This window comes from Triticum urartu, chromosome 7A (genome assembly GCF_056163025.1).
Source record: "Triticum urartu cultivar PI428250 chromosome 7A, HENAU_Tu73, whole genome shotgun sequence".
NCBI lineage: Eukaryota > Viridiplantae > Streptophyta > Magnoliopsida > Poales > Poaceae > Triticum > Triticum urartu.
Window position 1 is genome coordinate 747,320,699 of NC_141879.1, and position 24,515 is coordinate 747,345,213.

At 46.8% G+C, this 24,515-nt stretch overlaps 2 pseudogenes across 1 annotated transcript; both read right to left on the minus strand.

Moving 5' to 3' along the window:
- Positions 1–970: 970 nt before the first annotated feature.
- Positions 971–2,656, minus strand: LOC147962731 (uncharacterized; annotated as a pseudogene).
- A 638-nt stretch (positions 2,657–3,294) lies between these two features.
- Positions 3,295–7,369, minus strand: LOC125520448 (putative disease resistance protein At1g50180; annotated as a pseudogene). Its single transcript, XR_015609723.1, has 4 exons — positions 6,967–7,369; positions 5,152–6,861; positions 4,003–5,034; positions 3,295–3,614 (listed from the first exon to the last, which is right to left on the minus strand). The product of XR_015609723.1 is annotated as a putative disease resistance protein At1g50180 (transcript).
- Between the last annotated feature and the right edge of the window lie 17,146 nt (positions 7,370–24,515).

Below are 24,515 nucleotides of genomic sequence, written 5' to 3' on the forward strand. Positions count from 1 at the left end.
CTTGTTCGTTGGTTCCAGTGCACAAACCATTTATCTGTGTGAATGGTTTATTTGTGCATACTTGATGACTGGCTCATGTCCTGTCGAAGTTCTTGTGACTTTATGTGGATGGGAGATGTGTTGGTTTGTTTGCACATAGTCTGATGACTGGTGACGACTGTCTGTCTCACTGGTTCTGGCTGTGATCCTGCGCAAAGTTTCTAGTGGTAGCGTACAAAGTTTATATTATTTTTTCAGTTATGCTTGCAGGACATGGAGATATTTATGGCATTCTCAGTATTTAGAATTCTCACTGTGAAAGGAAATATTTGGAGGTCTGTTGTTGTGCTTGAGCAAAGGTTTTGAACGGTTTGGGTTTCAATCCTGATCCAAGCAACCAGAGGTGTTATTTGGTGGCAGTTTGTCGTTGCAAATGCAATGAATAAAATGCCTCCATTGGGTCCCAAATGCGATGACAAATTTAAGGCGGGACATTTGATTCATGCACGGGTGATTTCCAAGCACAAATTAACAGTTGGCTATATGGATGTTGTTAGGAGCTAGGATTCTGCTGGTTCTAGGGCGGAGATTATAGGGGAAAGATGGAGGAAGACAAGGTTGAGGGCGCGGCGGCCGGCGGCTGGGCGCCGTCCTTGCGTGGTGGAGAAGAGGCGGCGGCGGCGCAAGAGGCGGCTAGGGTTAGGTTTCCCGGCTCCCTAAAGGAAGCCGAGCAAATACTGATTGCTTCTTGCTTGATTAGATTGATACATCTCCTCTCCTTATATAGAGAGGTTTACTTGACTCCTAAGCAAACGACCCTAATAACGATAAGATAATTGGGCTAAGCCCCTAATAACAATAAGATAACTTGGGCCACAACCCACTGGGCTAAGCCCCTAATATGCCGGTCATAACACCTCTCCCCGCCTGCACAAACAGCTCGTCCTCGAGCTGTAAGGTGGGGAAGCGCTGGCTGAACTCCTCGAGGTGATCAACCAGCGTTAAACACCTTCGCGACAGCTGGGGCAGCCTGGTCGGCAGCGACGGCGTCCTCCTCAATGTAGTCTGCAGCCTCTAGGTAGAAGAGTCGCGGGCAGACCTGGCCAGGCGTGTAGGGCTCGTCGCAGTTGAAGCACAACCCTTGCCAGCGATGCTCGAGTAGCTTGGCCGAGGTGAGCCGGCGGAACGGGCACGCCGCAGTCGCGGCGAGGGGTGCCGCGGAAGCCTGAGCAGGCCGACCCTGCGCGGGAACATCCGGCCAGGGTAGCGGCCCAGCGGCCCGAGACGGCGATGCCTGCTGGATGGCCACCGCGCACCACTCGAACGCGTGGGCGTAGTACATGACCGTTTAGAGATCCTGGGGTCCCCGAAGCTCCACGTCCACGCGGATGTGATCCGGAAGTCCACCGACGAAGAGGTTGGCCCGCTGCTGCGCCGTCACGCCTGACGCGTGGCATGCCAAGGCCTGAAAACGGTCGGCGAAGTCCTGAACCGTGGAGGTGAAGGAAAGGTGGCCGAGTTCCACCAGCCGGCTCCCGCGTATCGGCGGCCCAAAGCGAAGGAGGCATAGCTCGCGAAAGCGCTCCCATGGGGGCATGCCGCCCTCGTCTTGCTCGAGGGCGTAGTACCGCGTCTGTGCGGCGCCCCTAAGGTGATATGAGGCGAGCCAGGTGCGTTCCGACGCGAGCGTGCGTTGCCCCAGGAAGAATTGCTCGCAGTGGTTGAGCCAATTGAGGGGGTACTTGGCGCCGTCGTAGGTGGCGAAGTCGAGCTTGGCGAAGCGCGGCGGTGTCTGAGCATGACCGCCGTGAGTGTACGGCTCGGCAGTACGGAGCAACGAAGAGGATGGCGTCGGTCCGGTGTGCACAGGTGGTCTGCTAGGAAGCGGTGGCCCGGCGCAGCCAGTGTGGAAACCCGCAGAGCCGGAGGGCCCGCCGTATGGCAGGGAGGGCGCCGGCTGGCCCGAGTCCATGGTGTAGACTGGCGGCGGTGATGTCCCGGCCAACCAGGCCGGAAGCTGGGACGGCGAGGGAGGGAACCGCACTTGCTGAATCGGCACGCCCACCGGCGCGGTTGTATTCAGCCCGGTGCTGGGCGGCGGAGGCGCCTGCAGCGGCAGCTGCTGCTGCATGGAAACGGCGGAGGCGGCGGGCGCCGCGATGGCCGCGGCCGGCCATTGAGGCCAGAGCGGGGCGGTGGCGAGGGCTGGCTGCAGCTGCAGCGGGGGCTGCAGCGACCCGACCAGCGCCGCGGTGGCCCCTTGGTGCGGCGGCTGGCAGGGCGGTGGCGGCGGTAGCTGCAGCTGTGGCTGCAGAGGCCCGGCGAGCGCGGCGGAGGCTGCCGGGTGCGGCGGCTGCCACGGCAGCAGCATCGGCCCGGTGGTGATGGTTGGTGATGCGGCCGGCGGCAGCCCGTAGGGCCCGGCCAAGTAGAGGCAGATCCCCTGGACGGCTGTGACGAGATCGTTGAGGACGCCGGTCATCTCCGCCGGGGAGTAAACCAGCGGCGCGGTGGAGGGTAGTGGCGGCGGACCCGTGGAGGGGGGTGGCGACTGGCCGGTGGAGGCGCCGGCGGTGGAGCCCAACGACGCAGTGGGTAGGGCCAGCGGCGCTGTGGAAAGGATCGACGGCGGTGCGGTGGTGGTGGGCAGCAGCGGGATTGGTGGTGGTGCAGACATGGTCAAAATAGAGCTACCTGATACCAATGGCGGAGCTTAGTTGGGGCCAGCAGGGGCCACGGCCCCCAGCCTCAATACAAAAGCTGAAGAAATTTTTTTGGGGGCTGTTCAGATTAGAATTTTTTTAGCTTTTGCCCCCCCCAAACAAACATATTTGCTACCTCGCCCCCCTGAACATCTTGTCTAGCTCCGCCACTACCTGATACCAAGGTGTTAGGAGCTAGGGTTCTGCCGGTTCTAGGGCGGAGATTGTAGAGGAAACATGAAGGAAGACGAGGTCGAGGGAACGGCGGCCGGCGGCTGGGCACCGTCCTTGCGTGGTGAAGAAGAGGCGGCGGCGGCGCAAGAGGCGGCTAGGGTTAGGTCTCCCGGCTCCCTAAGGGAAGCCGAGCAAATACTGATTGCTTCTTGCTTGATTAGATTGATACATCTCCTCTCTTTATATAGAGAGGTTTACTTGACTCCTAAGGAAACGACCCTAATAACGATAAGATAATTGGGCTAAGCCCCTAATAACAATAAGATAACTTGGGCTACAACCCACTGGGCTAAGCCCCTAATATGCCGGTCATGACAGATGTCAATCGAGACAATTCCTTGTTCATTGATCACGAAAAGAGGAAAAAAAGAAGATTAGGTACTAATAGACACAATACTAGATTGCCAAGCCAGGTTACAAATCAGAAAAAGGAACACGTACATGCAACTCATTACTCATAGCATCGCCTCGGCGACGAAGCATTTTTATTGGTACATATTCCACAGAATACATGCGGTTGGAAGGATATGAAGTGTTCATGGATCCATCCTGGAGCAATATTCTTCTATCTCCTCCATCCCCATAAAGATCTTGAACTATCATTCCCTTTACACTATTGAACACGAAAGAAGAGATGTGAGGATTCCGAGGAGTGAGAGATGGATTAGAGGGGAGAATCCAGGGAGCCAGATTGCTCTATATCTCCACCTGCGCAAAATATAAAAAAAGCAGTCATAAAAAAAAACATCATAGTTTTCTTTTTGCCGGGATGGCAAAAACTTAGTTGAGCGTACGGAAGCAGTGAAGTTGATCCTGAAACTGACGAACATTAACTCATCCGAACAAAGCAAATACTACTCACTAGTATTGATTTGCTACGGTGGAGCAGCATATAGAGATTAATTGGGATATGCTACTCATCCGAACATTAACTCATACTCGTTAGTGAACATGCTACAAGGGTTGAATGAAGGAACGAATATGGCATCTCGATCAACTGCCTTAATATTATCGTGTGGACAAACAGACATGCATAGATATAGATAGTAACGAATATGGCATCTCGATCAGCATATAAGTATGTATACCTCGCATCCTTTCTGCCGCAGCTCCTTTCGTGTGATGTCATCTTCAGAAATCTGGGGCATATAGCTCAGCGTCAGGTGACCGAGGGATGGAAGGTGCAGCAACCCCTCGGGGAGCTTGCTCATCTTCCTGCACGACTCAAGTTTCAGGTGGAAGAGCTTTGGCATTGCCCCTTCCTCCATCCTCCACTCCTCGGTGGAAAAATTACATAGTTCTAACTCTTGCAGCCGAGGAAACCCTTGGGCAGAGCAGATCATGGTCTGGCCTTTGTACCCACTCAACTCCAACTCCACAAGACAGGGAAGTTCCTCCAGGATCGGCATCGGGTCTTGTTTTATGACATTAGCATGTAGCATAAGATGACGTACGCTTTGTGGGAACTCAGCAGGCAGCTTATCTAGCACATCAAATTCGTAGAGACTAATACTAACCAGGTGAGACATGTTTGGAAATATGTTGATCACCTCCGCTGGTATATTGGGGTCCATATACAAGGAGAAGGTTGTTAATTGATTCAGCTGGCCCAAGAAAATCATCATGTCATGACAGCGGAAATCAGTGCCAACAGGAGCAAGATGCAACACAAAGCTTTGTAGCTCTTTCAGCTGCAGTCGCACACTCCTTGCAGGTGGCGGTAGAGAAAACCCATTGTGAAGGTAAACATGCCTTAGAGTAGGGATATCCCAGAGAGAGTTTGGTACTTGTGAGTCCAATGACCTGTTCTTTAGTTCTATAGTCTGCAAGTAAAGGAGTTTTCCAACTGAAGAAGGGAGCGCCACACCTTCACAATATCTCAACCTAAGCAATCTTAGGTGAATGCACCCACCAATTACACTGGAGAAATCTTTTAGGGCTGAATTTTCAATGCAAAGAACTCTCAGGAATCTCAGCTTAGGAAGGGACACTGATGAGAGTCCAAAGTCAAGAAGACTTCGGACATTAGGCATCACATGTAAAATCTGATCACTCAAAGTTTGAAAACTAAAACGATAAGACATCAAGTTGTCAGACGATGATGATGCACCAGCTTGGCCTGCATTTTTTTTAAAGTGCACCACAAGTCAGAAAAACGCTAGCCACACATAAGGACATGTAGTAAAATAGAAAATGAAATCAGTTAATAGGAAGAGATCAGGAGACAAAGGCTGACCTGAAGTTTTGTTGCTGGTATCGAGAAAACCATCTTGTCTTGCTTCTTCTATGCACCAGTCATGTAAGATATCGTGAATCCTTATTCTCTCTATCCATCCATGTGCCCGACTTCTGCAAACAACTTGGACCAAGCTTCTCTGAGCCAACTCGGTTACATAGCTCCGTGCTGTTTCTTCTAGTGTATGGTTTGGTGTATGCGGAATGAAACTTTCTGCTATCCACAACTCAATAAGATGCGGCACATATATTTCATAATCCTCGGGAAAAGCAGCAAAATAAAGTAAACAAGATCTCAAATGATGATTTGGTAGGTCCTTGTAACTGCGTGCCAGTATGACACTCATCATTTGTCCATCCTTGGTTGCTGGCCAATCAGAGAGTATATCGGACCATATTTGTGCATTTAGATTTTTAGACAGATAACCTCCCAAAACTCCAAGTGCAAGCGGCAATCCATCACATTTCTTTGCAAGGTTTCTCCCAAGTTTTTCAAACTCGTCCACATCACGTATGACAGACCTTCTGTATGATGGTAAAGCTTTGCAACTAAATAGTTCCCAACTTTTCTCTTCATCTAACTTCTTCAAATGATGAACATAGGTTGGCATCTGAACATGGGTTGCAACATCTTCTTTTCATGTGGTTAACAGCACTCTACTACCATTAGTTTCATCTGGAAAGACTTTAATCGTTCTGTTTAATTGCTCCCATGTATCTGTTTCCCAAACGTCATCAAGAACTACTAAGTACCTCTTTTGTGACAGAAATTCATTGATCTTCTTTCCCACCTCATACTCCTTCATTTGGTCAACTGACTTGTCCTTGTGCCCTGTGATTTGTTTCATAATATCTTTTAGCAAATCAACACCCTTGAACTTTTGAGATACAGTCACCCAAGCAAGTGTGTCAAAGTGCTCCTTAACTCTAGATGAAGTGTAGACCTTTCTAGCAAGTGTTGTTTTTCCTGCCCCGCCCATGGAAACTATAGACACAACACTAAGCAGGTAATCATTGTCAACTAACTTGTCCACTATTTCTTTGCGCTCATCCTCAAAACCAACCATGACAGCATCATCTTCAGAGTTTTGACGTATAGGACCATCATCTTGTGGAGACTCATCCTCAACGAGAACATTATTATCCAAATTAATATTCAGCTTTTCCGCACTTGCAAAAATCTCATTGAGCTTCCTTCTTACATGTTGAATTTCAACACCGATTTTACGAAGGGTGACCAAGTCAGTCGGTAGGCGAGCATACCTTGAAATAGCACCCATGAATCCCTTCTTGAGCCTGTTTCTCTTCTCCATGTGATCTGCAGCTTCAATGATGTTCTGAGCTTCATAAGCCGCATCCCTGATCTGGCTCACCAAGACTGTAACCCTTGCATTTCCTGATCTCCACTTGCTATCAACATCTTTGAGGTAGGCCTTCAACCTCATCAGTTCATCTTTCAACAACCCCACTTCAAGGTTGACTGCACACAAGAATGTGGTCTCCTGGACTGCAAGACTGCCCACGCTCCTGAGCACGGTGCTCACAGCCGACTGCGCCATCGCCCCTTTCTTCTTCCCCCCTCAAAGACAGGGAATAGTTTTTTCGTCAGACTCGGATCAGCAAGAACGGATGGCTTGTTACGCTCAATGCTTGATCAGCTAGCTAGCGTGCATCTCCCTCCCATTACCTTAGTCAGGCTCGGACTGCAAGCCTGCAAGTAGCCATGGTTGACCGTGAGAACGTACTGTGCCGAGGAGAGGAGATAAGATAAGACGAGAACGAGAAAAGGTGGAAGAGACAGATCTGAGAGACTCACCGACGGGATTGTGCAGACTGCGGCCGACGGGAGGGAGCAGCGCACCGTTCCCCGGCGGCTTCAACCACAGCACGGGCAGCGGTGCTTCCCCAGCCCAGATCCCTCCACGTGGCTCGCTCTCCGGCGCGCCGAGGCCTCCTCCGTGCACGGTTGCGGTGCGGGGTGTTGGCAGTGTAGCGGCGTTGGCCTCCCCTTGGACGGTGTCGACGGCGGCGTGCTCGGCTGGCGACTGTGGCGCTGTGCAGGCGGCGGCTCCACGAGAGAGGGAGAGAGAGAGAGCGCGTGAGAGTGAGTGAATGGGGAAGTGCTGCTGCTGGGCAAGCTGTTGCTGCTGCTGTTTCTACTCACATGCATCGACTTCGCTGGCCAAGACTCGAAACAGTGCTAGTGAATTATTGCATCTCCGTGTGGAAGTGTGGAAAAGGTAGACCGCCCATGGTGGGTCAGTATGTCACAGGTTCAGTGTTTTTATTTTAAATTAAACAGAAGAGGGGTCTCGAAGGACCCCGAATGTGCACCAGATATTTATGTGAACAGTACAAGCACCAATTACACAAGGACCAACATAGCACAGAAAATTACAGAGCAGTCCTTGCTTTTTGCAAAGAGGACCCCAGAACAGAAAATAGAAAATCAATCTAGTCCTTAAACACAGCACCAACCGGAAACCAAAGCCGTCGTCGCCGGGGACGAACCGCTTGGGGCGGCGGCTTCGCTGCGCTATGTCCATCAAGCCTGCAGAAACAGCAGCAGAAGCTCGGCTAATACTAAACTGCCTCCCATCAGACGACGGCGCATAGGAAGGAAAGAACGGAGCCGACAATGCTCCAATAGGCCGCCCTTCGACCAAAAGAAGCAGGGGGAAGCCAGCAAGCAGGGACAGTGGCATCCCCAGCCCATCAGGTCATTATTCCTGTATTTATTTCAGGATTTTCGCCGATGCGCTTTCAGTCTCAAAATGATATGCCGGCGTAATCTTTCGAATGTGCTCATAGGGGTAGGGTGTGCGTGTGTGCATTCATATGGATGAGTGTATGCGCGTATGTACGAGCGCTTGCGTAGCACCCATCTATAATGAGCTACAGTGACCCTCGTGTTTAAGCTAAGTCATTTTGATTTGCAATGCTTGATCACCTTTGGAATCATATCTCATTTCAAACTCCTTCACTGATTCAAAAAATGCAATTTGCAAGTGAAATTTAAAGTTGCACAAAAATGGTTGCAAGTGGGTGGGTGACCATCTCTTGTATATATAGCATGGTGGAGAGATGCTAAGTCAGCTGGTAAGTGATGCGAAGTCAAGTATATTGTTTAGCCTGAATATTTCTGTACATGACAAGGTAGTTGTGTGCCAAAATTTGGGGATAATTACATAATCGTTGAATTTTAAATACCTCAGACTTCCAGCTTTAATGGGACTAGACACAAGTGATTGCTTTGAGTATCTAATTGACCACATCAATCAGTTGGTGAGTGGATGGAAAGAGAAGCTATTACCGACAGGAGGAAAGGAAACATTGATCAAATCAGTTGTTCAAGCCATTCCGGTGTTTGCAATGTCGATATTCAAAATCACAAAAACAATTTTGAAGGGATGAAAGATGCAATATCTAAGTACTAGTGGGGTGGTGATGAGAACCACAAGAGTATGCATTGGGCGGCTTGGTGGAAATTATGTGTTCCGAAGGAGAGAGTAGGACTTGGATTCAGAGATTTACATAGCTTTAATTTAGCAATGTTGGCTAAGCAAGTATGGCACCTCCTGGAGAACCTTGATTCATTATGTGCAAAACTTGTGTGGGCCAATTACTATCCGTATGTGAGCCTTTTGGAAGCCCAAATGAAGAATGGCAGTTCATATACTTGGCAAAGTATCTGTGCTGGAATCCAGACCTTTAAGAGAGGTGCAATATGGCATATTGGGGTTGGTACTCAGGTAAATATTTGGACCGATCCATGGATCTCGGCCATCGTTGTAGGACGTGTAATCTAGAGGGGGAACTTTGCTTTCGAAGATATCTAAACTCGTTGAACCAGGGACAGGGCTATGGGATCAACAGTTAGTAGATGATCTCTTTTGGGTAGTGCGGTCCCATTAGCACCTCATGGCACGGTTGAGGACTTTGTTGCCTAGAGATTTACTAAGCATCATTTGTTCACGGTGAGGTTGGCGTAGCACGTCAAATCGGAGCATCAGTTCGGACGTTGGTACCGGCGTTATGAAGGAGAACCATCACAATGGCATCCAATTTGTACGAAGCTTTTAGTGCTCATGTTCGGGCCAAGATAAAAGTTCATGCGTGGAAGGCCCTACATGGATTTATTCGGTGTATGGGTGTACTGGCGAATCGCCACATTGCAAGCAATGTTTAAGTGTCAAAGGTCAGCAGATATATGGCGGTGTTTGAAACTAGATGGATTCGTTGAAGAGGCTTTCGCTGTTGACCGAGCGGGTCCGGCTGCACTAGACTATATTTTATGTGAATCTGCTAGGTCAAGTTTGATTCCGGGATCAAGTGCTCAGTTATTGATCTTGGTAGGAATTTAGTATATCTAGTGGGAAAGAAGGCAATCTGTTCATGGGGAGGATGTGCAGGTCCCGTCACGATCAACACTGTCTATTAGTGCATTAACTGTGAATTACTGGAAGTCGAGGCATAAAAACACGAAAAAAACACGAGTACTCCCAATTGAGGATGGGTGGAACCAGTGGAAGATTGTGTGAAACTCATCGTTGACGGCATTCCACCCAAGTGATCTTCAAGGTGCTATCGGTGCAATTCTTCGGGATGATAAAGGTGGATTTATCGCTGCATCAAATGACCGTCTTGAGCATGTGGCGGATGCGGCAATGGCGAAGGCCTATGCACTCACGCATGGACTACTTCTAGCACAATAGTTCGGGATACGACATTTGATTGTGGAATCAGGCTATATGGTGGTGATCAACACGATGCAAGGAGGAGGCTTCACAGTTTTAGGAGCGGTCATCATTTATGCTGATATTAACATCGTCTTTCCAGGATATACTTCAGTTTCTTTCGTTCACTGCCCAAGGGAGATGAATGTAGTCTCATGAATTAGTTAGGCTACCAGTCTAGATGCCACCGTCAACGTGGATAGAGGAGCCGCCATTATCGATTGTTTGGTGCCTGGTGGATGATGTAACTATCCATTGATTTAATAAAGTTACCCACCACTAACTTCAATTATTAATTCCAGTTTCTTATCAGGAAACTACTTTATGTATAATAACTAGATATTGTTATCGAGGTAGTGTTCACTTGTAACATGACAACCATGATGACATAACCTGGCAATTAGTGGCGATGAAAAAAATCGCCGACACAAAACAACATTATATCTTGTGTTAAAGCTCTCGTTGAGACGAACTCATAAGTAAAGACATATCATTTGTAAAATTTAAGTTTAGAAACTAAAGCCGATGATGTTAGCATGACGTGAAAGATTCTGCATGCATGTATCCCCTCTCATCGGTCTCCATCGAGCTTGACTAGCATATGTCTGCTCCATAGTGAGAGGGGATACATGCATGCAGAATCCGATTAAAATAGTCGCTGAACCTTAAAACTAACTAGCACACATATGCTAGTCAAGCTCGATGGAGACCGTTGACCACTGTGACCGTGACCCTCCACGGCACGCTGCGAGAAGACATGGCGCGTTTCGAATACTCATTATCTTATTGGTAATTTTTAGTTTCCGTATGTGTTTCAGCAGAGGATCAGTGAACCCATGGAACGTCAACCAACAAATAGCACAGGTATATGTAAAATTATGGCTTTAGGTTCCACAGCCCGGACGATAGTTTAACATTTGAAAAGTGTGTGCCAAATTGGTGAAACATAATCTTTGTTAAAATACGATACAGATATGTGCATTTAGTTTTCGTATTTACTGTGTCGAAAAACGCCTTACATCATGGGACGGAGGGAGTAGTAAAATTGAGTTTTTCTTCCTAGTTCTGCACTTGTGAACTTATCCAACGTTGGGCGGGTTGGGGGGGGGGGGGGGGGGGGGGCGGTAACAAGGACCAAAACTTGAACCCGAGAACTATAGCGCAACAATTATATTAAGAAAATAATCTTTCAACCAGTAGAAGTACAACGATTAGCAAGACCAAGTCCTAGCCAATGGTGCATTGACATATGAATTGATTTGATTCTTGCGTTGGCACTGTATACAACTTGCAGCATCGTCCACTAGTAAAAAAAAAGGGTCAAATGTGCAACACATTAGTCCCGGTTTGTAACAGAACCGGCACTAATGTGTCCATTAGTGCCGGTTCCAACGGCTAGGCGGGAGGAGCTCTTTAGTACCGGTTCATGGCGAACCTTTAGCACCGGTTCGTGCCACGAACCGGTACTAAAGAAAGTGGTGGCAGGATGTTGTCAGAGTGGGGCCCCTCCAGCACCTTTAGTACCGGTTCGTGACACGAACCGGTACTAAAGGTCGTCCTATATAAACCCTTCGTCCACCCGCACTCTGTTCTTCCCCCTTTCCCCTCTCCTTCTCCTCTGTTCTTCCCTTCTTCCTCTTGAGTTCATCACAAATTTTGCCCAAAATTTGTCAAGATTTGCAGGCCACCATCCATTCAAATGATCACAAAGGTTAGCAACTTTGTCCTTTCATCTCTCATTGCTAGATTAGCTCTTGCATTGGTTTATATAGTGATTAATTGTGGGTTTTAGTAATTTGGGAGGAATTATATGTGGTAGTATTTGATTTATATGCAAACTGAGGTCAAAATAACACTTAGTTTGCATATGTAGGTGTGGTTTACTTAGTGCCTTTTAAATCTCCGTCGTAACCACCGTCGATCGCCCGCACCATCCCGTCGCCGGCACCACCTTGTGGTGAGCCTCTTGTTCATGAAATTTTATATAAAAAATTGATGTTTGTGTTATTTGGATATATAGTTACTCGTGTAATTATCTTACCCGTACGTTGTTTGTTATACATAGTGCCATGGTTTTGATATCCGTCCCCATTGGCCCTCGTCCTTGTTATGATTCGGATGTGGTATATTCTCTTCTAAAACTATTTGTTGCATTTCGTGTTTATGACAAATTATGCCCATCAAGTTGACATAGATATTTTTATCTAGGAGGTATGTGAACCGGAAATTCCAACCGACCCTATTGTCGAGAGGTTAAATTTAGTTGAAAGAGAAAACGAGTATTTGAAAGAAAAATTGAAAAGAATTGAGGGGGAGAAGATGGAATTGGAGTTGCATGTTGCCGATGTCGTCGATGATCACAAGATCAAGACGGAGAAAATGCGCTTGAAGATTAGAAAATATGCCATTGATAGTGAGGCTTGGTATCATTATGCCGTTGGATCAATTGTTATCTTAGTTGCGATCTTGATCGCATTTGTTGTTGCATTTAAATGCTTTAGCTAGAGAGTTATTTGTTTGTTGCATTTAAGTGTTGTATGAACTATATATATGTATGAACTTTATGTATGAACTTTTATTAATTTGGTCTTTTCGGTGTTGTGTAATGAAGATGAGCCAACAATGGATGTAAGATGACCGATGCTCTCCTGAGTTCATTAATGGCGTGCATACTTTTCTGCTTGCGGCTGAGGCAAACAAGCGGGTGGATGGTTTTATGCCTTGTCCATGTGCTGGCTGTAAGAATGGTCACAATTACTCTACGTCAAGAACCATTCACGTCCACCTGTTTGAGTCCGGTTTCATGCCCCACTATAATGTTTGGACCAAGCACGAAGAAAGAGGGGTTATGATGGAAGACAATGAAGAAGAAGAGGATGACGACAGCTATCCTGGCCATGGGTTCCCTGAATACGATGATACAACAATGGGGGAAGAAGCTGAGCCGGTAATGCGGGAAGAAGCTGAGCCGGCAATGCGGGAAGAAGCTGAAGAAGAGGCATCAGATGAGCCTGTTGATGATCTAGGTCGGGCAATTGCCGATGTAAAGAGAAACTGCGCAAGTGATTTGGAGAAGAAGAAGTTGCAGTGCATGTTAGAGGATCACAGAAAATTGTTGTACCCGAATTGCGTAGGTGACAAGAAAGAGCTGGGCACCACACTGGAATTGCTGCAATGGAAGGCAGAGAATGGTGTATCTGACAAGGGATTTGGAAAGTTGCTGGTAATGATAAAGAATATGCTTCCAAAGGACAACGAATTGCCCGAGAGTACGTACGAAGCAAAGAAGGCTGTCTGCCCTCTAGGGTTAGAGGTGCAGAAGATACATGCATGCCCTAATGATTGCATCCTCTACTGCGGTGAGTATGAGGATTTAAACGCTTGCCCGGTATGCGGTGCATTGCGCTATAAGATTAGCCGTGATGACTCTGGTGATGTCGAGGGCGAGCGCCCCAGGAAGAAGATTCCTGCCAAGGTGATGTGGTATGCTCCTATAATATCACGGTTGAAACGTTTGTTCCAAAACAAAGAGCATGCCAAGGCGATGCGATGGCACAGAGAAGACCGTAAGAAAGACGGAAAGTTGAGAGTACCCGCTAACGGGTCGCAGTGGAGAAAAATTGAAAGAAAGTATGAGAAGGAGTTTGCAGATGACGCAAGGAACGTATGGTTTGGTCTAAGCGCAGATGGCATTAATCCTTTTGGGGAGCAGAGCAGCAACCATAGCACCTGGCCTGTGACTCTATATTTGTATAACCTTCCTCCTTGGTTGTGCATGAAGCGGAAGTTCATTATGATGCTAGTGCTCATCCAAGGCCCTAAGTAACCCGGCAACGACATTGATGTGTACCTAAGGCCATTAGTTGAAGAACTCTTACAACTGTGGAATGGAACAGGTGTACGTGCGTGGGATGAGCACATGGGGGAAGAATTTGACCTAAAGGCGTTGCTGTTCGTGACCATCAATGATTGGCCTACTCTTAGTAACCTTTCAGGACAGACAAACAAGGGATACCGCGCATGCACACACTGTTTGGACGATACCGACAGTATATATTTGGCTAATTGTAAGAAGAATGTCTACCTGGGACATTGTCGATTTCTTCCGAGCAGGAATCCCGTAAGAAAGAAAGGCAAGCATTTCAAAAGTGAGGCGGATCACCGGACGAAGCCTCGCCACCGTACTGGTGCTGATGTACATGATATGGTCAAGGATTTGAAGATGGTCTTCGAAAAGGGTCCTAGTGGACAACCTATTCCGAATGACGCTGACGGACGCGCACCCATGTGGAAGAAGAAATCTATATTTTGGGACCTGCCCTATTGGAAAGGCCTAGAGGTCCGCTCCGCAATCGACGTGATGCATGTGACGAAGAATATTTGTGTGACCCTGCTTGGCTTCTTGGGCGTGTATGGGAAGACAAAAGATACACCTGAGGCACGGGAGGACCAGCAACGTATGCACGGAAAAGACGACATACATCAGGGTCATGCAAGCCACGCTCTTACCAAAGAAGAGAAGGAAGTCTTCTTTGAATGCCTGCTCAGTATTAAGGTACCGTCTGGCTTCTCGTCGAATTTAAAGGGAATAATAAACATGGCAGAGAAAAAGTTCTAGAACCTAAAGTCTCATGACTGCCACGTGATTATGACGCAACTGCTTCCGGTTGCATTGAGGGGGCTTCTACCGGAAAACGTTTGATTAGCCATTGTGAAGCTATGTGCATTCCTCAATGTAATCTCTCAGAAGGTAATCGATCCAGAAATCATACCAAGGTTAGAGAATGATTTGGTGCAATGTCTTGTCAGTTTCGAGTTGGTGTTCCCACCATCCTTCTTCAACATCATGACACACGTCCTAGTTCACCTATGCGAAGAGATTAACATTTTGGGTCCTGTATTTCTACACAATATGTTCCCCTTTGAGAGGTTCATGGGAGTTTTAAAGAAATATGTTCATAACCGTGCTAGGCTAGAAGGAAGCATCTCCAAGGGCCATGAAAATGAGGAGGTCATTGAGTTTTGTATTGACTTTATTCCTGACCTTAAGCCGATTGGTGTTCCTGCATCGCGACATAAGGACAGACTGGATGGAAAAGGCACGGTAGGAGGGGAACAAATAATATGTATGGACGGACATTCTCTCAATGAAGCACACTACACAGTTCTACAGAATTCCGCCTTGGTGGCTCCGTATATGGATGAACACAAGAATTTGCTATGCTCCAAACACCCGGAGCGGTCTGATGACTGGATTACACGTGAACAAACCAGGAGTTTCGTCAGCTGGTTGCAGACACGTACCATGAATGACGCCTCTATTGAAGATGACCTGTACTTGCTGTCCCAGTTACCATCTTCGAATATAATGACTTTCAAAGGGTACGAGATAAATGGTAATACATTTTACACGATCGCCCAAGATAAGAAGAGCACCAACCAAAACAGTGGTGTCCGCTTTGATGCAGAAACCAAGACGAGAAAGGAAACATATTATGTTTATATACAGGACATATGGGAATTTGACTATCGATGTGGTTTGAAGGTCCCTTTGTTTCGGTGCAAATGGGTCAATATGACACGAGGCGTGGTAACGGAAGACCCACAGTACAGAATGACAACAGTGGATCTCAACAATCTTGCGTATGCAGACGAACCATTCGTCCTAGCCAATTATGTGGCACAGGTTTTCTATGTGAAGGACATGTCTACCAAGCCGAGAAAAAGAAAAGATAAGGAAGAGAATGCATCGTACGATGAGCCAAAGCGGCACATAGTTCTTTCTGGGAAGAGAAACATTGTGGGAGTGGATGACAAGACAGACATGTCAGGAGATTATGAAAAGTTTGATGAAATTGCTCCATTCACAGTGAATATTGACCCGAGCATCCCGTTAAATGATGAAGATTTTCCATGGTTACGGCGCAAAGGGACACACGCGAATAAAAAGTTTCACACCCAAAGATCTGGGATGTGATCGGCTTCACTATCATCACTTTCTTCAGTGTTTCACACCCAGGAGGAAATCTCTGTAATAGTTAGGGTAGTTATGTGTTTTGGCAATTGAAACGCGAAGAAATTTTATGTGCAAACAAATTCTTTCATGCCTTTACTGATTTTTTCAGCTAAAAAGGCATTTCATTTTTTAAATAACCTAAGCATTACCAAATTGAATATAATGATAAAACACACTAATATTAAACATAATAAAAAAGAATCACTGAAAATGTATTTTTAAAGTTAAGTTATTCACAAACTAGTGATTCACACAAATTTCAAATAATTCAAAATTTAAACTATTCAAATTTAAAAACTACCAGCACTAACTGAAAGTTTCTAAAAACTATCAAAAATATTCACAAAGAAACTCTAAATACAGCAAAAAATAACTAAAAATAAATAAAACAAAATAAATAAAGTAGAAAAGAAAAAACTAAATGAAAAAAAGCCCACCTATCGGGCCACAGCGGCCTGCATACGACTAGAAACCCAACCTGTTGTTGGGCCAGGATGCAGGCCCGCAAGCCCAATAGGCCCCACAGGGCAGAGTAGTAGAGGTAGTCCCAGAAGGCCTGGTTTAGAGAGGAGCTCGAGACAGCAGCGGCGGCGGGGCTTACAAGCAGGTGCGAGCGCCCTTCGGCTAGCGAGGTGGGACTAAACTTCTGCGCCCCTCGCCTGGCAGCGCACCCCCTTTAGTACCGGGTCGTGGCATCAACCGGTACTAAAGCGGGGGTCTTAGTATCGGTTGGAGCCACCACCCGGTACTAAAGGCCTGTTTTGGCCAGGCCAAGCGGCGGGAAGGGCAGGCCTTTAGTATCGGGTGGTGGCTCCAACCGGTACTAAAGGTGCCTTCTATATATACAACACTTCGAAAAATTTCATTCTCCCTCTGTTTCTTCCTCTGTTTCCCCACTGAAGCATCGCCCGCCACGATCGATCGACGTCGTCGCCGCCCCTGGCCCGCGCCGCCCCCGTCGCACGCCGTTGCCGTCGCCGCCCCCGTCCCCGTCGCCGCCCTCGTCTCCGTCGCCGCCCCGGGCCCGTCCCCGTCGTGCCGTCCCCGCGTCGCCGCCCCCGTCACGCCCCGGCCCGTCGCCGCCCCCGGCTGTCGCCTCGCCGTCGCCGTCGCCCCGCTGTGAGCTCTCCCCCTCTAACCCCTCTCCCTCGCCCCCGGCGGCCACCATGGGCGCTGCCCCTCCCCGAGCCCATACACACACACAAGCATGATGAACACACACACACACACACACGTACATATGTATGAATTAATGCATGTATATATTAGTATATACGTATTTTGTATGTTTAATTAGTTTAGATTTTTTAGATTATTATTTTTTCACTAGTATATATGTATGAATGCATGTTAGATGGATATAGTTAGTGTTTAATTAGTATGGAATTTTTTATATAAAGTTGTTTTTTTGTTTTTTAATGGATGTATAGAAGTTGTTTTTTCTGTTTTTAGTGTTAGATGCTTAATTAGTATGAAATAGCATATAGAATTTTGACATATGCAATGATAGCATAATTAGTGTTACATTTGCATATAGTATTTGTTGTCGACGATGCCCGGCCTGCATCCTCGCCGTCGACCCGTTGGCGACGACGTCCTACTTCAGAGGACCCTTGTCCGGGACTGGGCTCCGCCGGGCTGGCACTGGGAGGTGCTACCTTCAGGGGCGCGAAGCTTGGTGAGGAACCCAGTCCCGGGTCCCGTCGTCGACCCTCATCTCCTTTGGTGGTGTTCACGTGGGCCACCTTCGGTGCGGAGGGAGCCGGCCCCGCTGGAGTGAAGGAAATATGCCCTAGAGGCAATAATAAAGTTATTATTTATTTCCTTATATCATGATAAATGTTTATTATTCATGCTAGAATTGTATTAACCGGAAACATAATACTTGTGTGAATACATAGACAAACTAAAACGTCACTAGTATGCCTCTACTTGACTAGCTCGTTAATCGAAGATGGTTATGTTTCCTAACCATAGACATGTGTTGTCATTTGATTAACGGGATCACATCATTAGGAGAATGATGAGATTGACTTGACCCATTCCGTTAGCTTAGCACTCGATCGTTTAGTATGTTGCTATTGCTTTCTTCATGACTTATACATGTTCCAATGACTATGAGATTATGCAACTCCCGTTTACCGGAGGAACACTTTGTGTGCTACCAAATGTCACAACGTAACTGGGTGATTATAAAGGAGCTCTACAGGTGTCTCCAAAGGTACATGTTGGGTTGGCGTATTTCGAGATTATGATTTGTCACTCCGATTGTCGGAGAGGTATCTCTGGGCCCTCTCGGTAATGCACATCACTTAAGCCTTGCAAGCATTGCAACTAATGAGTTAGTTGCGAGATGATGTATTACGGAACGAGTAAAGAGACTTGCCGGTAACGAGATTGAACTAGGTATTAAGATACCGACGATCGAATCTCGGGCAAGTAACATACCGATGACAAAGGGAACAACGTATGTTGTTATGCGGTCTGACCAATAAAGATCTTCGTAGAATATGTAGGAGCCAATATGAGCATCCAGGTTCCGCTATTGGTTATTGACCGGACATGTGTCTCGGTCATGTCTACATTGTTCTCGAACCCGTAGGGTCCGCACGCTTAAGGTTTCGATGACAGTTATATTATGAGTTTATGAGTTTTGATGTACCTAAGGAGTTCGGAGTCCCGGATGAGATCAGGGACATGACGAGGAGTCTCGAAATGGTCGAGACGTAAAGATCGATATATTGGACGGCTATATTCGTGAAGGAAATATGCCCTAGAGGCAATAATAAAGTTATTATTTATTTCCTTATATCATGATAAATGTTTATTATCGCTAGAATTGTATTAACCGGAAACATAATACATGTGTGAATACATAGACAAACAAAGTGTCACTAGTATGCCTCTACTTGACTAGCTCGTTAATCAAAGATGGTTATGTTTCCTAACCATGAACAATGAGTTGTTATTTGATTAACGGGATCACATCATTAAGTGAATGATCTGATTGACATGACCCATTCCATTAGCTCAGCACCCGATCGTTTAGTATGTTGCTATTGCTTTCTTCATGACTTATACATGTTCCTATGACTATGAGATTATGCAACTCCCGTTTGCCGGAGGAACACTTTGTGTGCTACCAAACGTCACAACGTAACTGGGTGATTATAAAGGAGCTCTACAGGTGTCTCCAAAGGTACATGTTGGGTTGGCGTATTTCGAGATTAGGATTTGTCACTCCGATTATCGGAGAGGTATCTCTGGGCCCTCTCGGTAATGCACATCACTTAAACCTTGCAAGCATTGCAACTAATGAGTTAGTTGCGGGATGATGTATTACAGAACGAGTAAAGAGACTTGCCGGTAACGAGACTGAACTAGGTATTGGAATACCGACGATCGAATCTCGGGCAAGTAACATACCGATGACAAAGGGAACAATGTATGTTGTTATGCGGTCTGATCGATAAAGATCTTCCTAGAATATGTAGGAGCCAATATGAGCATCCAGGTTCCGCTATTGGTTATTGACCGGAGACATGTCTCGGTCATGTCTACATTGTTCTCGAACCCGTAGGGTCCGCACGCTTAAGGTTACGATGACAGTTATATTATGAGTTTATGCATTTTGATGTACCGAAGTTTGTTCGAAGTCCCGGATGTGATCACGGACATGACGGGGAGTCTCGAAATGGTCGAGACATAAAGATTGATATATTGGAAGCCTATGTTTGGATATTGGAAGTGTTCCGGATGAAATCGGGATTTTACCGGAGTACCGGGAGGTTACCGGAACCCCCCGGGAGCTATATGGGCCATAGTGGGCCTTAGTGGAAAAGAGAAGAGGCAGCCCAACATGGGCCGCGCGCCCCTCCCCTCCCTTGGTCCGAATAGGACAAGGAGAGGGGGCCGGCCCCTCTCTCTCCTTTCCCCCCTCCGCGAATCCTATTCCAACTAGGATTGGGGGGGAATCCTACTCCCAGAGGGAGTAGGACTCTCCTGGCGCGCCTCTCCATGGTCGGCCGCACCCCCCTCCCTTAGTCCTTTATATACGGAGGCAGGGGCACCCCAGAAACACACAAGTTGATCCACGTGATCATATTCTTAGCCGTGTGCGATGCCCCCTTCCACCATAGTCCTCGATAATATTGTAGCGGAGTTTAGGCGAAGCCCTGCTGCAGTAGTACATCAAGATCGTCACCACACCGTCGTGCTGACGGAACTCTTCCCCGACACTTTGCTGGATTGGAGTCCGGTGATCGTCATCGAGCTGAACGTGTGCTAGAACTCGGAGGTGCCGTAGTTTCGGTGCTTGATCGGTCGGACCGTGGAGACGTACGACTACATCAACCAAACGCTTCCGTTGTCGATCTACAAGGTACGTAGATCATACTCCCCCCTCTCGTTGCTATGCATCACCATGATCTTGCGTGTGCATAGGAATTTTTTTGAAATTACTACGTTCCCCAACAGTGGTATCAGAGCCTAGGTTTTATATGTTGATGTTATATGCACGAGTAAAACACAAGTGAGTTGTGGGCGATATAAGTCATACTGCTTACCAGCATGTCATACTTTGGTTCGGCGGTATTGTTGGACGAAGCGGCCCGGACCGACATTACGCGTACGCTTACGCGAGACCGGTTCTCCCGACATGCTTTGCACATAGGTGGCTTGCGGGTGACAGTTTCTCCAACTTTAGTTGAATCGAGTGTGGCTACGCCCGGTCCTTGCGAAGGTTAAAATAGCACCAACTTGACAAACTATCGTTGTGGTTTTGATGCGTAGGTAAGATTGGTTCTTGCTTAAGCCCGTAGCAGCCACGTAAAACTTGCAACAACAAAGTAGAGGACGTCTAACTTGTTTTTGCAGGGCATGTTGTGATGTGATATGGTCAAGACATGATGCTAAATTTTATTGTATGAGATGATCATGTTTTGTAACCAAGTTATCGGCAACTGGCAGGAGCCATATGGTTGTCGCTTTATTGTATGCAATGCAATCGCGCTGTAATGCTTTACTTTATCACTAAACGGTAGCGATAGTCGTGGAAGCACAAGCTTGGCGAGACGACAACGATGCTACGATGGAGATCAAGGTGTCGCGCCGGTGACGATGGTGATCACGACGGTGCTTCGGAGATGGAGATCACAAGCACAAGATGATGATGGTGTTGGGTTTCGTAGTAATTTCAAAAAATTTCCTACGCACACGCAAGATCATGTGATGCATAGCAACGAGGGGGAGAGTGTTGTCTACGTACCCAACGCAGACCGACTGCGGACGCGATGACACGACGTAGAGGAAGTAGTCGTACGTCTTCACGATCCAACCGATCAAGTACCGAAACTACGGCACCTCCGAGTTCGAGCACACGTTCAGCTCGATAACGATCCCCGGACTCCGATCCAGCAAAGTGTCGGGAAGAGTTCCGTCAGCACGACGGCGTGGTGACGATCTTGATGAACTACAGCAGCAGGGCTTCGCCTAAACTCCGCTACAGTATTATCGAGGAATATGGTGGCAGGGGGCACCGCACACGGCTAAGGAATAGATCACGTGGATCAACTTGTGTGTTCTAGGGTGCCTCTACCTCAGTATATAAAGGAGCCAAGGGGGGAGGGGGGCGCCGGCCAGGGAGAGAGGCGCAGGAGGAGTCCTACTCCTTCCGGGAGTAGGACTCCCCCCCCAATCCTATTCCAACTAGGATTCCCCAAGGGGGGAAAGAGGAGAAGGGTGGCCGGCCACCTCTCCTAGTCCTAATAGGACTAGGGGAGGGGGGAGGTGCGCAGCCCCCTTGGGCTGCCCTTTTCTCCTTTCCACTAAGGCCCATGAAGGCCCATATGGCTCCCGGGGGGTTCCGGTAACCTCCCGGTAACCCGGTAAAATCCCGATTTCACCCGGAACACTTCCGATGTCCAAACATAGGCTTCCAATATATCAATCTTTACGTCTCGACCATTTCGAGACTCCTCGTCATGTCCGTGATCACATCCGGGACTCCGAACAACCTTCGGTACATCAAAATGCATAAACTCATAATGTAACTGTCATCGTAACCTTAAGCGTGCGGACCCTACGGGTTCGAGAACAATGTAGACATGAACGAGACACGTCTCCGGTCAATAACCAATAGCGGGACCTGGATGCCCATATTGGCTCCTACATATTCTACGAAGATCTTTATCGGTCAGACCGCATAACAACATACGTTGTTCCCTTTGTCATCGGTATGTTACTTGCCCGAGATTCGATCGTCGGTATCCAATACCTAGTTCAATCTCGTTACCGGCAAGTCTCTTTACTCGTTCCGTAATACATCATCTCACAACTAACATATTAGTTGTAATGCTTGCAAGGCTTATGTGATGTGTATTACCGAGAGGGCCCAGAGATACCTCTCTGACAATCGGAGTGACAAATCCTAATCTCGAAATACGCCAACCCAACATCTACCTTTGGAGACACCTATAATGCTCCTTTATAATCACCCAGTTACGTTGTGACGTTTGGTAGCACCCAAAGTGTTCCTCCGGCAAACGGGAGTTGCATAATCTCATAGTCATAGGAACATGTATAAGTCATGAAGAAAAGCAATAGCAATATACTAAACGATCGGGTGCTAAGCTAATGGAATGGGTCATGTCAATCAGATCATTCAACTAATGATGTGACCTCATTAATCAAATAACAACTCATTGTTCATGGTCAGGAAACATAACCATCTTTGATTAACGAGCTAGTCAAGTAGAGGCATACTAGTGACACTTTGTTTGTCTATGTATTCACACATGTATTATGTTTCCGGTTAATACAATTCTAGCATGAATAATAAACATTTATCATGATTATAAGGAAATAAATAATAACTTTATTATTGCCTCTAGGGCATATTTCCTTCAGATGGCAATATCATATCACTTATATTGATTGCATGTGATGTTTATCTTTTATGCATCTTATCTTGCTTTGATTGACGGTAGCATTATAAGATGATCTCTCACTAATTATCAAGAAGTGTTCTCCCTGAGTATGCACCGTTGCGAAAGTTCTTCGTGCTGAGACACCATGTGATGATCGGGTGTGATAGGCTCTACGTTCAAATACAACAGGTGCAAAACAGTTGCACACGCGGAATACTCAGGTTATACTTGACGAGCCAAGCATATACAGATATGGCCTCGGAACACGGAGACCGAAAGGTCGAGCGTGAATCATATAGTAGATATGATCAACATAGTGATGTTCACCAATGAAACTACTCCATCTCACGTGATGATCGGACATGGTTTAGTTGATTTGGATCACGTAATCACTTAGAGGATTAGAGGGATGTCTATCTAAGTGGGAGTTCTTTAAGTAAATTAACTGAACTTAAATTTATCATGAAACTTAGTACCTGATAAGTATCTTGCTTGTTTATGCTTGTTTGTAGATAGATGGCTCGTGCTGTTGTTCCGTTGAATTTTAATGCGTTCCTTGAGAAAGCAAAGTTGAAAGATGATGGTAGCAATTACACGGACTGGGTCCGTAACTTGAGGATTATCCTCATTGCTGCACAGAAGAATTATGTCCTGGAAGCACCGCTGGGTGCCAGGCCTGCTGCTGGAGCAACACCGGATGTTATGAACGTCTGGCAGAGCAAAGCTGATGACTACTCAATAGTTCAGTGTGCCATGCTTTACGGCTTAGAATCGGGACTTCAACGACGTTTTGAACGTCATGGAGCATATGAGATGTTTCAGGAGTTGAAGTTAATATTTCAAGCAAATGCCCGGATTGAGAGATATGAAGTCTCCAATAAGTTCTATAGCTGCAAGATGGAGGAGAACAGTTCTGTCAGTGAGCATATACTCAAAATGTCTGGGTATAATAATCACTTGATTCAATTGGGAGTTAATCTTCCAGATGATTGCGTCATTGACAGAATTCTCCAATCACTGCCACCAAGCTACAAGAGCTTCATGAAGAACTATAATATGCAAGGGATGAATAAGACTATTATCGAGCTCTTCGCGATGCTGAAAGCTGCGGAGGTAGAAATCAAAAAGGAGCATCAAGTGTTGATGGTCAACAAGACCACCAGTTTCAAGAAAAAGGGCAAAGGAAAGAAGAAGGGGAACTTCGAAAAGAACGGCAAGCAAGTTGCTACTCAAGAGAAGAAACCCAAACCTGGACCTAAGCCTGAAACTGAGTGCTTCTATTGCAAGCAGACTGGGCACTGGAAGCGGAACTGCCCCAAGTATTTGGCGGATAAGAAGGATGGCAAGGTGAACAAAGGTATATGTGATATACATTTTATTGATGTGTACCTTACTAATGCTCGCAGTAGCACCTGGGTATTTGATACTGGTTCTGTTGCTAATATTTGCAACTCGAAACAGGGACTACGGATTAAGCGAAGATTGGCAAAGGACGAGGTGACGATGCGCGTGGGAAACGGTTCCAAAGTCGATGTGATCGCAGTTGGCACGCTACCTCTACATCTACCTTCTGGATTAATATTAGACCTAAATAATTGTTATTTGGTGCCAGCGTTAAGCATGAACATTATATCTGGATCTTGTTTGATGCGAGACGGTTATTCATTTAAATCAGAGAATAATGGTT